Raw genomic sequence first — 11,314 nt, 5'->3', positions numbered from 1 at the left:
GGAGGTGAATTCAGGGCTGTTGTCTGATTGGAGAGAGGTTGGAATTCCAAACCGGGGGATGATTTTTCGGAGAAGAATATCGGAGACTGTCTGGGCTCTCTTGTTAGTAGTGGGGAAGGCTTCAACCCACCCGGACATTGTATCCACCAAAACCAGAAGATATTTAACTCTTTTGACTGTAGGCATATGAGTAAAGTCTAGCTGCCAGTCAGTTCCTGGAAGAGAGCCCCTAGCCTGATGGGTAGGAAAAGGGAAGCTACGGTATTTAGTCTTAGGATCTGACTTTTGACAGATCTGACAGGAGGCAGTCATGGCCTTTAGAAATCTTATATCCTCAGGAGTAGGTTGGAGATGAGCCTTAACAAAGTGGAGCAGGGCCTTATTATTAGGGTGAAAGAGCCTGTGTAGGTAGGACAGGATCTGTTGGGTGTCGGGTGTCTGTGGGAGTGTGGGCTGCACTGTAAGGACTCCCTGGGGAGACTGAGGTAGATCTGGGCTCTGGAGTGCTGCTGTCTTAGCTGCCCTGTCAGCCTGATTGTTTCCAAGTAGAACTGTCGGACTGATGAGACCGGCAGTGAATAATTCCTATTGCTTTAGGGAGATGAGAGGCTTTTAATAAGTCCATGATATGATCAGAATTAGTTATGGATCCACCTTTTGTCGTAAGAAGCCCACGCTCCTTCCAGATAGCTGCGTGGGATAAGAGGATATGAAATGCATACTTAGAGTCTGTGTAAACATTTAAAATTTGTCCTTCCACTAGCTGAAAGGCACGGGTGAGAGCTATTAGTTCAGCCTGCTGGTTGGTAGTATGAGCAGGGAGTGCCTTTGCCTCAATTATCTCTGTATCTGATACTATAGCATAACCCGCTTTACGAGTCCCATCACATATAAAGGAGCTGCCATCTGTGTACCAGGTGTAAGTGGCCTGGGACAGTTTGCCCTCCTGTATATGTGAGGGGTGAGGTAGTAGATCCTCTAGGATTTCAATGCAGGAGTGGGATGGGGAGTCATCAACCTTAGGTCGAGGTAGAAGGTTTGAAATATTAAGAGGCGGGCAGCATTGAAACGTGAGACTGGCATCTTCCACCAGCGCCACCTGTAGGGAAAGAACTCGAGAAGGGGTAGGGTTTGTAAGCCTTTGTAAGTTAGGAGATTGGACAAGTTATGGTGAGAGAAGACTGTGGTATGCGCTCCAAAGGTCAGTTTTTTTGACTCACGAATCAGAAGCTCAGCAGCTGCCAGCGCACGTATGCAGGGTGCCCAGCCCCGAGTGGTGAGGTCCATCTTCTTTGACAGGTATGCTACAGGCGCAAAAGAAGGTCCCAGTTGATGTCCTAAGACCCCGAGGGCGTATCCCTCCTTCTCTGCTACATAAAGAGTAAAGGGACGAGTTAAATCCGGAAGATGAAGAGCTGGGGCTTGAATGAGAGCCCGTTGGAGTCTCTGGAAGGGCTTTATGATCGAATGGGGTAAGGGCTCACGCAGGGAGCCCAGAGCTGCTTCGTACAGGGGACGAGCTAAAAGGGAAAAGGAAGGGATCCAGGAACGCAGGAAATTGGCCACTCCCAGGAACGATAAGACCTCCTCTTTGGTGGAAGGAACTGTAAGGGATTGAATTAGTTTTTTTCTGTCTAGAGTAATAGCCTTTTGTGTTGGGGTTATGGTTAAACCCAAATACGTTACCTCTGTAGTGGACAGCTGGGCCTTAAAGGATGAGACTCTATAGCCCCTTTTGGATAGGAAGTTTAATAGGGCGTCAGTGTCCGTCTTGCTGATCTCCAAAGACGGGCTGCATAGGAGAATATCATCTACATATTGAATTATTTTTGATTTATGGGGAGACAGTGAAAGCAGATCAGAGGCCAAAGCCTGGCCAAAGAGGTGTGGGCTGTCCTGGAATCCCTGGGGAAGGACGGTCCAGGTGAGCTGTGTGGAGAAATTAGTGTCCGGGTCAGTCCAGGTGAAGGCAAAGATGTTTTGAGATTGAGGGCTAAGGGGAATGGAGAAAAAGGCATCCTTAAGGTCTAGAACTGAAAAGTGAGAGGTTCCTGGAGGAATATTGGATAAAAGTGTAAAGGGTTTAGCAACCACTGGGTGAAGGGGAACAACAGCTGAGTTAATAAGCCGGAGATCCTGGACCAAACGATAAGTCCCGTTAGGTTTCTTAACAGCCAGTATAGGGGTGTTGAAAGGGGAGGAGGTGGTGCGGAGCAGTCTTTTCCTCAAAAGGTCAGAGATAATCGGTTTAAGTCCTCTGCGGCTCTGGGAAGAGAGAGGGTACTGAGCTTGAGTAATGTATCTGGTGGGGTCCTGTAATTGAATGACCACAGGGGAATGGTGTTTAGCAATGGCAGGATTTTGAGTGTCCCATACCAGAGGATCCACCAGGGAGGCTGGAAGAGGAAGAGAGGCATTAGTGTCAGAAGGCTGGGGAGCCAGGAGCAGCAGTAACTGTGTCGTTGGAGAGTCTGGAACAAAGCGAGTGGGGGGAGCAAAAGAAATGGAGGCTCCCAGTTTAGCTAAAAGATCTCTTCCCATTAAAGGCACGGGGCAGGTTGGCATGACTAAAAATGAATGAGTGAGAAAAATACCTCTAAACACGCAATTGAGTGGCAGAGTCCGCTGGGGCAAATAGGGCTGTCCCCCTACCCCGACAATAGGGGAATTTGAAGGAGAGGTTGGCCCCCAAAATTCCCTCAGAACCGAATACGTAGCTCCGGTATCCAAGAGAAATGAGATGAGCCTTCCCGATACAGTGAGAAGTACCCGTGGCTCCTGGCTGCAGATAACCGTGGCAGTCGGGGCGGAGCTCGGGCACCTTCAGTCATCCAAGGCCAGACCCAAGAGGTCCACTTGGGCATTCTCTGTGTCCGCATCACCGAGCACACGAGGACAATCTATAGACCAGTGACCTTCCCTGTGACACCTTGGGCAAGGTCCCTTGGGGCTGCGTTGGGGATTGGGGCATGCTCGGGCCCAGTGGCCCATCTTACCACATTTGAAGCATGGACCCGGGAGGCGGGGGTGGTGCCCGGTTGGGGCGGGACGAATAGCCCATCATGTCGGTCGGTTGAGCAGCTGCGGGTACCACGTGGCAGTGACCGTGGGCCTTGTCATTTCTCGAGTGATATACCTTAAAGGCTACCTCTAGAACTTCCGCCTGCGGGGTTAAAGGGCCATTCTCCAAACGCCTGAGTTTGGCTTTGATATCTGGATAACACTGATTAAAAAAATGAGTCATTAGTATGTTTCTGCCTTCCGTACTCTCCAGGTCTAGGTTTGTGAACTGTAACAGGGCCTTTGTGAGACGGTCCAGAAATGAAGAAGGATTTTCCTTTGTATCCTGAATGACCTCTGAGAGTTTAGAATAATTTACCGGTTTGAGGGCAGCCTTACGTAGGCCCGCCAGGAGACATGTTATGAATTGGTCTCTGGCCAGGATATCTCCTGGGCTGTTATAATCCCAATGGGGGTCCTGTTCTGGAACCGCCTCTGCTCCAAGGGGATGTGATGCTAGAGTTTGGTGAACCTCGTCTGCGTATTGTCTTGCCTGTTCCCAAACCCGTCTGCGTTCCTCGGGCAGGAGATTATTGGCTAATATGGTGTATACGTCATGGAATGTCATATTATAGGACTGTGTTATGTACTGAAATTTCTTAATAAAAGTAGTAGGGTTACAGGTGTAAGACCCAAGTAAGTTAGCCACGTGAGAGAGCTCGGACAATGAGAATGGAACATGAACCTTTACTAGACCATCTACCCCAGCAACCTCCCGCAGCGGCAGGATGGCCGCAGGCTTAATTTGATTTGGATAGGATCTGGCCCGGTGACCGCCCGGGGAGGGGTGATGAAGGTGCTAGAGCGCGGGAATGCAGGGAACGCCACGATACCCTAGAAGACCGAGGAGGTGGAGTTGGGCGGGCGGGCGATGGGGAGGATGAGGCACCTGAAGTCCCACGTGATCTTCACCGAGACCTAGACCAGGACCGTCTGCGCAAAGGGGGAGGGGAGAGGGAGGAGCTGGTGGAGCCAGATGAGGACCTGCTGGGAGGAGAGCAGGAAGAAAGTTTTGTTACGTCTGGACCTGGAGGAAGCAAGGTTAGGTGAAGATTCTTTAGCTTTGGGAGGTCGTTCCTTAGACCTAAAGGAGACCCTGGGGGATTTAAGTAGAGTGTCGTCTGCCTGGGCGGAACGAAGGGAGGCTGTTCTCCTGGGCCTGGAAGGCGGGGGTTCATCCGCAGGGTCCATTGCAGGAGTGGCTGGTCTTGAATTAGCAGCAGGTGGCATAGCTAGAAACATGTGGGCAGACGAACAACGAGAAAGGGCAGAAGAATCTATCTTGAGAGCTAGGTAAAAGAAAGCAGAGACATATATTAGTTCTTTACATCTGCCCGTGCGATGGCAGTGATTGGCTAACTCCCGTAAAATATCGGGGTCACAGGTACCGTTAGGCGGCCATTTGCAATTACCCTCTAAGGAATATGTGGGCCATTTTTTGAGCATAGACGTATTAACTTTGTTTGATGAACGCTTGGCATTAGAGCGTGGGGCTTGAGTGTTTCTAAGAGCTGCCCCAGTGGGGAGGCAGGGGGGATCGGTTTAGACTGCTTGGCTCCCATAGCTAGACCATGAACACGCCTGCAAAGAAAAACCGTAGCACTTCAAACCTGAAGAACCGTTTCTGGCAGGTGAAATGCATGCAGATGGAACGAACATTCAGGCGCGTGACCCAGCGTCCCGGTGCCATGCGCGGAATGTTATGCTTGGCTGGCTGAACCCACAAGTGTACGAGGACCGTTTCTCAGACAGGAGGGGTGCAGCAAGACCAAGCCTCCGTCCTGGACGGGAGATCACACCGTAGTGATCACGTGGAGAGTCAGAAGCAGGGAAGGAAGAAAAGAAAAGAAAAGAGAGCCGGGAGCCCCGGGCCCCGGGTGCGAGCGGAGTGAGAGGCTTTCTTGCCCTAGAAACAGCCAGCAGGCCGTCGAGCGCTCAGTGGCGACCAGTGGGTAGGCCAGGGTCGTTTGACCAGCTGGAAGGGAACTAACTCACGATTGAAGCCGGTGTTGGATGAAGAGCCGCGCACAGGCAGGTGTTGAGATGTGAAGCAGGTGGTTTAGTCCATAGGGCCTCCGGTCCTCAGGTCTCAGGTCTCCAGTTCTTCAGCCGGTCTGGCACGGTCTGGGGGAACCAGGCTGGCACCAAGCCTGGAGCCCCAGTCCCGAAATCCGGGGGACACAGCCGTCGGGTTCGGCACCAATGATGTTCTTCTTTTTCTGGCGTGGGGTGTATCGTGGAGCCGGAGGAAGGGAGACCCAGGACAAGACCACGTGCGTGGGAGGATTATTTATTAAGGGAAGGGGGTGCTCCACAGTGCGGGTCAAGGGAGGGAGGAAAAAGAGAAGGGGATAGAGAGAAAGAGAGAGAGAGCAAGAGCAAGAGAGGGAGGGAGGGGGAGAGAGAGAGAGAGAGAGAGAGAGAGAGAGAGAGAGAGGGAAGAGAGAGAGAGAGAGAGAGGGAGGGCGCGTGTGCACAGGCAAAAGGGGGCAGTGAGAAGAGAGAGAGGGAAGAGATTCAGGATGACTCCAAGAGACCAGAGGTCGCTGGGAGTGGGCGTGGAAAGGGGCGGGGACCAAAAGAATAACAAACGTGACACTGAGGTTGGACACCATATGTTGCAGATGGTGGAAGGGGCCATGAGCCAAGGACGCAAGGACACAGCTACAGATGGGACGAGGCAGGGAAAAAGGTTCTCCCTGGAGGAGGATGGCTGGCCCCTCAGATACCATGATTTCATCTCACTGAGGCTTTTGAAGGGATAAGCAGAGTTGGTAAGCCTGCAAGGTACTGATATTTTGTTTCAACAGCTCTGGAAGCTGTAGTATGAGAATGGCAGAGTTAAATCAAAATTGGAATCCAGGCAAAACCGAATGAAGTCTGAGAGGAATGGTAGGGCATCATCTGGGCAGACAGGACGGCCACTCCAAAGACACTTGTGGAAGCAATTTGTGACTGGACAGGGCTGAGTCCAGCAGGTATTCATGATGCCTCAAAGTGGCTGGTACAGTCAGTTCATTCTGTGGCACTGATTTGGATGCTATTAAAATCACAAGGGAGGGATAGGGATGGGGCTCAGCTGGTAGAGTGCTTGCCAAGTATTCACAAACTCCTGGTCCAATCCCTAGAATCCTGAGTGGGCTATGGTGGCATATACCTGCAATCCTAGTCTTAGGAGTTAGGGCGGGAAGATAAGAAGTATCAAGGCCATCCTTGGCTCCAAAATGAATTTGTGGCCAGTCTATGTGAAGTGGAACCTTATCTGCCATCTGAAACATACACACACACACACACACACACACACACACACACACACAGAGGGAAGGGAGGGAGGGAGGGAGGGAGGGAGGGAGGGAGGGAGGGAGGGAGAGGGGGGGCAAGGGAGTCATTTGTTGCCCACAGGCAGGGGTACAGTCTGGCCTTAGTCACCTTTAAAGGTGTCAAGTTGATTAAGGGGAGGAAGAAGGTGGAAGCTGGAGAGTGGGGCAGCTGCTTAGGGGCAGGCAGCAGGGCCTGATGGCTGTGAGGCCCCCAGGCAGACTGTCTTCCGCTGCAGGAAACCTGAGGTGCCTGCAGACTTCCTTCCTACCAACTGCTTTCTGCTTCTTTCAGCAAATAGACTCTGGGAACTGGGTATGCAACAGAAAAGTGGTTCCTGTAGCAGAGCTGACATCCAGTCTCTGCCCAGGCCTGGAGGCCTCTAGGGGCTTTGCCCTTCCTATGCAGCATTCCCGTCTTCAGCTGCTGCAGCTATTTTTAGAACACTGCAGTCGGAGCACTCTGATCTCTTCCACAGAAGCCACCAAGAGCCTTTCCACCTAAGATGTTCACCTAGAAAGGCAGGGGCTGACTTCTATTGTTTTTGTTCTTTGTGTTTTAGTGCTGGGGACAGCACCCCGAACTAGATCCTTAGCCTTTCTTTTTTTTTTCCTTTTCTCTTTCTTTCTTTCTTTCTTTCTTTCTTTCTTTCTTTCTTTCTTTCTTTCTTTCCTTCCTTCCTTCCTTCCTTCCTTTCTCTCTCTCTTTTTTTGATGTGTGTGTATATGTGTGTTTTGTTTGTTTGTTTGTTTGTTGCAGGGGGAGGGAGAGTCTTGCTTTGCAACCTAAGCTAGCCTCAAATCTAAGATCCTCCTGCCTCAGACTCTCGAGAGCCGCCACTCCTAGTCTCTTGGTCTGGTTCCTATGTAATGAGACACCTGAGATTGAGACACTTAGAGGGAAGAGGCTGATTCTGGCTCCACCATCACGGAAGCTGGGAACTTCAAGGGGCCTTTTAGTATTTTCTACTGTGGAGGCTTCAAGAGGAAGTGTAGGCATGTATGAAAGAGAAAACAAGAGAGGCATCCTTACTTTATAACAACCTGCTCTCATGAGAACTAACTCTGTCCTGTAAGAAAGGCCTTAGCCTCTCTCTTAACAGCCCACTCACTCTTTTTTCCTCATTTTTTATTAAAAATTTCCATCTCCTCCCCTCCTCCCCCTTCCCTCCCCTCCACCCATACCCCCACTCCCTCCCTCTTAAAGCCTAAGATTTCCCCATCTCCCTTCCACCACGCCTCTCCATGCAGGAATTGGACAGGGCATCTTCTAGAGGGGTATACCATCTTCAGTCACACCAGACTTGCTTCATTTGTGTTTGGGCTTCTGTGGAGGAGTTCCTTCCTCAACCTCAACAGATTTTTAGTTGGGTCAGATGTCTGTAACCAAAGCTGGAGTAACCAGAGGAAAAAAGATAGCATTGCACACACACCCTATCTCACATACAGGTGGGAGACCCTCAGGGACAGTAGTCTCAACAAGGTAGCTTCCAACTCCAGCCCATTCAGTATCTGCAATAAACAACAGGTAATTTCAATTTTTTATCATTAGTTTCCCACTGTGTCGGAGACCTAACCCCGACTTCCTGAGCATTCATGCTACCACAAGCTATACCCTCAGCACAAAGGGTGACAAAACAAGGCAAAGGACCCTCTAGGGGTGGCAACTCGTGAAGGGTGTTAGCAGACCATAAAAGGCAGCTAGTATAAAGCTTATTGAGGGTTTAATTTGGTATATCTCCAGGCCTCCTGGGGCCTCAAGCTGTCCTCGGTGCCTTTGCTCTCCCTGGTGGTGGGAATCTTCTGTCCTGTAAATGTTTCTCCTGCTTTGAGGCCAAGCTGGGCAGAGGGCTTTTCTGCAGCTACTCCTCAGTGGCCCTCAGCCCAGCAATCCTTTGTATTGAAAAGCGACGTATCCAATGGGTGTCTCCCACTGCTTCCTCTTTTTCACCAGCTGGGAGAGCCAAGGAGGCAGGGTTGTGTAGGATGTTACACCCAGGGGCTTGTCCTTTATCCAGGTCTGTGTGGGATGTGCCTTCTGCAGTCTCTCCTGGAACATCTCTGGGGGTCCTGTAATCTGTCTCAGGCACAGTCAGAGGCGGCAGTTACTATGGAATAGTTATAGGAAATCCACTCTGGTGAATTCTCCCTTCTCCTCTCCCAATTCACACCCCCCCCTCCAGCTTTACAACAGCCAGCCATTCAGAAATCATTAACAAGGACTTTAAAATTTTGTGGTAACTAACCTAAGTGGTATTTCCAATGATACGCTATAGTTAAAAGCCACTTGCTATCTTCTCTCATTCTGGAAAACGAGCATGGACCACTTCTGTCTGGGTCATGAAGAAACTTGGTGACTGCCTGCACAATGGCAGGTGTTTCACACTGATTAAATATTTGTGGGATGTACTGACTAGTACTGCCTGGGCAGTCTTGGGGTTACTTGCCTAGTAAAGAGGTGTGTGGGTATCTTCAGACAGACAAGATCTCCAGAGACGGTTTTCATCCTCCAGCTGCTTACCCCGTTAGCCATGTAACTCAAAACAAAGACCTGGCTTTTCAAGAAGAGAAAATAAATCTCCCAAGGCCATCCAGTGGGCCCTTAGCCAGGTCTGGCTCTATACTGCTCCAGCAAACCTGTCAAAAGTTGGAACAGCCTACACTAGGCTTAGACCACTTGGCCATTTGGCTGGTTGCTGGACTGTATCTCCCTACCCCTGACACTGTACAGGGTGAAGCCCCCAACTCTAAGGCTTACATTTCAAAGGCTCAAGTACAGAGTACTTGACTAGTACAAAGGCTCAAGAATCCTAGCCCAAGTCCCTGCCATTTCCTTCCCCCTGCAGCATCAAGGCTGGCACTGTTTCCTTATTGAGAAAAAAATGCAGGTAGTAGCTACTGAATGGGGGTGGTGGTGGGGAACAAGGTATTTTCTTCAGGGATGGGGAGAAAGGGAATGGTTTAGGGCTATGATCCTCCAGTACAGTTCCTCATATCGTGATGACCTCCCCAACCATAAAATTATTTCATTACCACTTCATAACTGTAATCTTGCTATTATGTTATGCTTCATAATGTAAATATCTGATATGCAGGATAGCTGATATGTTACCCTCAGAGGGGTTGAGATCCATGGTGGGAACTGGTTTAGGACCTTATGTAACCAAGGAGACTGACTGATCACACACGTGATGAAGGGGACTCTTGGAGTGTATGAATTCTGCTGGAGAAGCTCTTGCAAAAACGCTGTAATCATTCCAGGGACTCTGAGGCATCAGCGCGCATTAACCACAAGCATTTTACAGTTCACACTTACTCTCCTGGGCCCAGCACGTGTGCCCCCTCCCCAGCTGCAGTGGTTAAGGGTGAGGCTGGGTAGCGCTGCCCCTGTTCCCATCACCCGCCACTCAGCAGGCTGGCCCTCTAGTTAGCCCTCTACCATCTCCAAGGCCCAGTTTTGTCATTTGTAAAATGAGAGCCAGAGAGTCTGTTTCCAAGGGCTGTTGAGGGGGTGAAATGAGATGTGTATTTGTTTCTTGGCTTGTTTTTGTTTTGTTTTGGGAGACAGGGTTTCTCTGTGTATCCCTGGTTGTCTTGGAGCTCACTGTGTAGACCAGGCTGGCTTTGAACTCGCAGAGATCTGCCTGCCTCTGTCTCCAGAGTGCTGGCATTAAAGGCATGTGCCATCACTGCCCAGCAGTGAGAGGGGTTTATCACCATACCGGACACAAAATTAAGTCGCCCTGAGGGTTTAAGCATTTCTAGAAAACGTGCGCTGGACACAAGGTGCAGAGGTGTTCCATCCATGTCTCCCAACACAAACAGGCCTTCAAATATTGACAAGTTCTAAAGTTCATGTGGACAAACAGAGGAGTGATTCTAGATGAGTTTTGAAAACCAAATTAAAACAAGACAGAATAGCTGTAGGGTCTATGGAAACTGAGGTGTTAATACTCACTTTCTGCAATGAAACTATAAACATAGAGTGACTAGGGATGGAGGAGGTGACATTCTAAACACAAATCTAAAGGCAAACACCAGAAAGGAAAGGATGGGCAGGTTTTAGCACATAAAACCAAAATTTTCTCACTTCAAAAATTAAAGTTACTGAGTGTGGTGAGTATGCCTGTAATCAGGTTTGGGTTTGGCCAGTGTGAGCTACATAGTGGGACCTTGCCAATACCCCTGCCCCTCCCAACAAGAACAGTCCAGGGAAAAACATTTTTCACATACCTGACAGCTTAATACCTTTAAGCATGAACCCCAAACAACAAAACCAACTTCCCAACCTTGAAACTGGGCAAAGGACAAAGTCTCAAAAGTCATAGGATAAACTGGTAAAAAAAAAATCACCTGAAAGAAACAATTCAGCAAACTAGCAATTCAAGAAACAAAACCAAAACAAAGCAATTAAAATTGGGAAAATAGCTCATGTTGTCAAGGAAATGGGAAAACGGTTATTTCTCAGGGATAACATGGATGATCATTTAAAAATATATAGCTTGTCTTTGACCATCTGTTTCCACCTCCAAAAGTTTGATATGGAGAATGTACAAAGAAGCATTAATGTATGGGGATACAAATTTTGTAATCTATTTATGCAGCCATCAAAATATATGAAAGAATATATAAAAGAGGAATGAAATCGCAGAAAACTTACAATATCTTAAGGGAAGAGCCAGCACATACAGTTGCAAGGAATTACCTCAGGCAACCCCAACATAAAATGCAACTCCGAATATGTGACAACACTGAATGAAATTGACTCTAGGAGATGGCTAGATGGCCCTCTATTCCTACGTGTGAGACAGATTTTAAAAGTGTTTTTAAAATAATTGTACAATTCAAAACTTGTCTTTGTTGAAAGCATGAAAGGACACGAAATTGCACTGGTCTGGAAGCTCCAAGACAAGGGCACCTGCTAGTGGATGAGTCAT

The sequence above is a fragment of the Arvicola amphibius genome, chromosome 2 (assembly GCF_903992535.2).
Source record: "Arvicola amphibius chromosome 2, mArvAmp1.2, whole genome shotgun sequence".
Taxonomy (NCBI): Eukaryota; Metazoa; Chordata; class Mammalia; order Rodentia; family Cricetidae; genus Arvicola; species Arvicola amphibius.
This window is presented reverse-complemented; position numbering follows the sequence as displayed.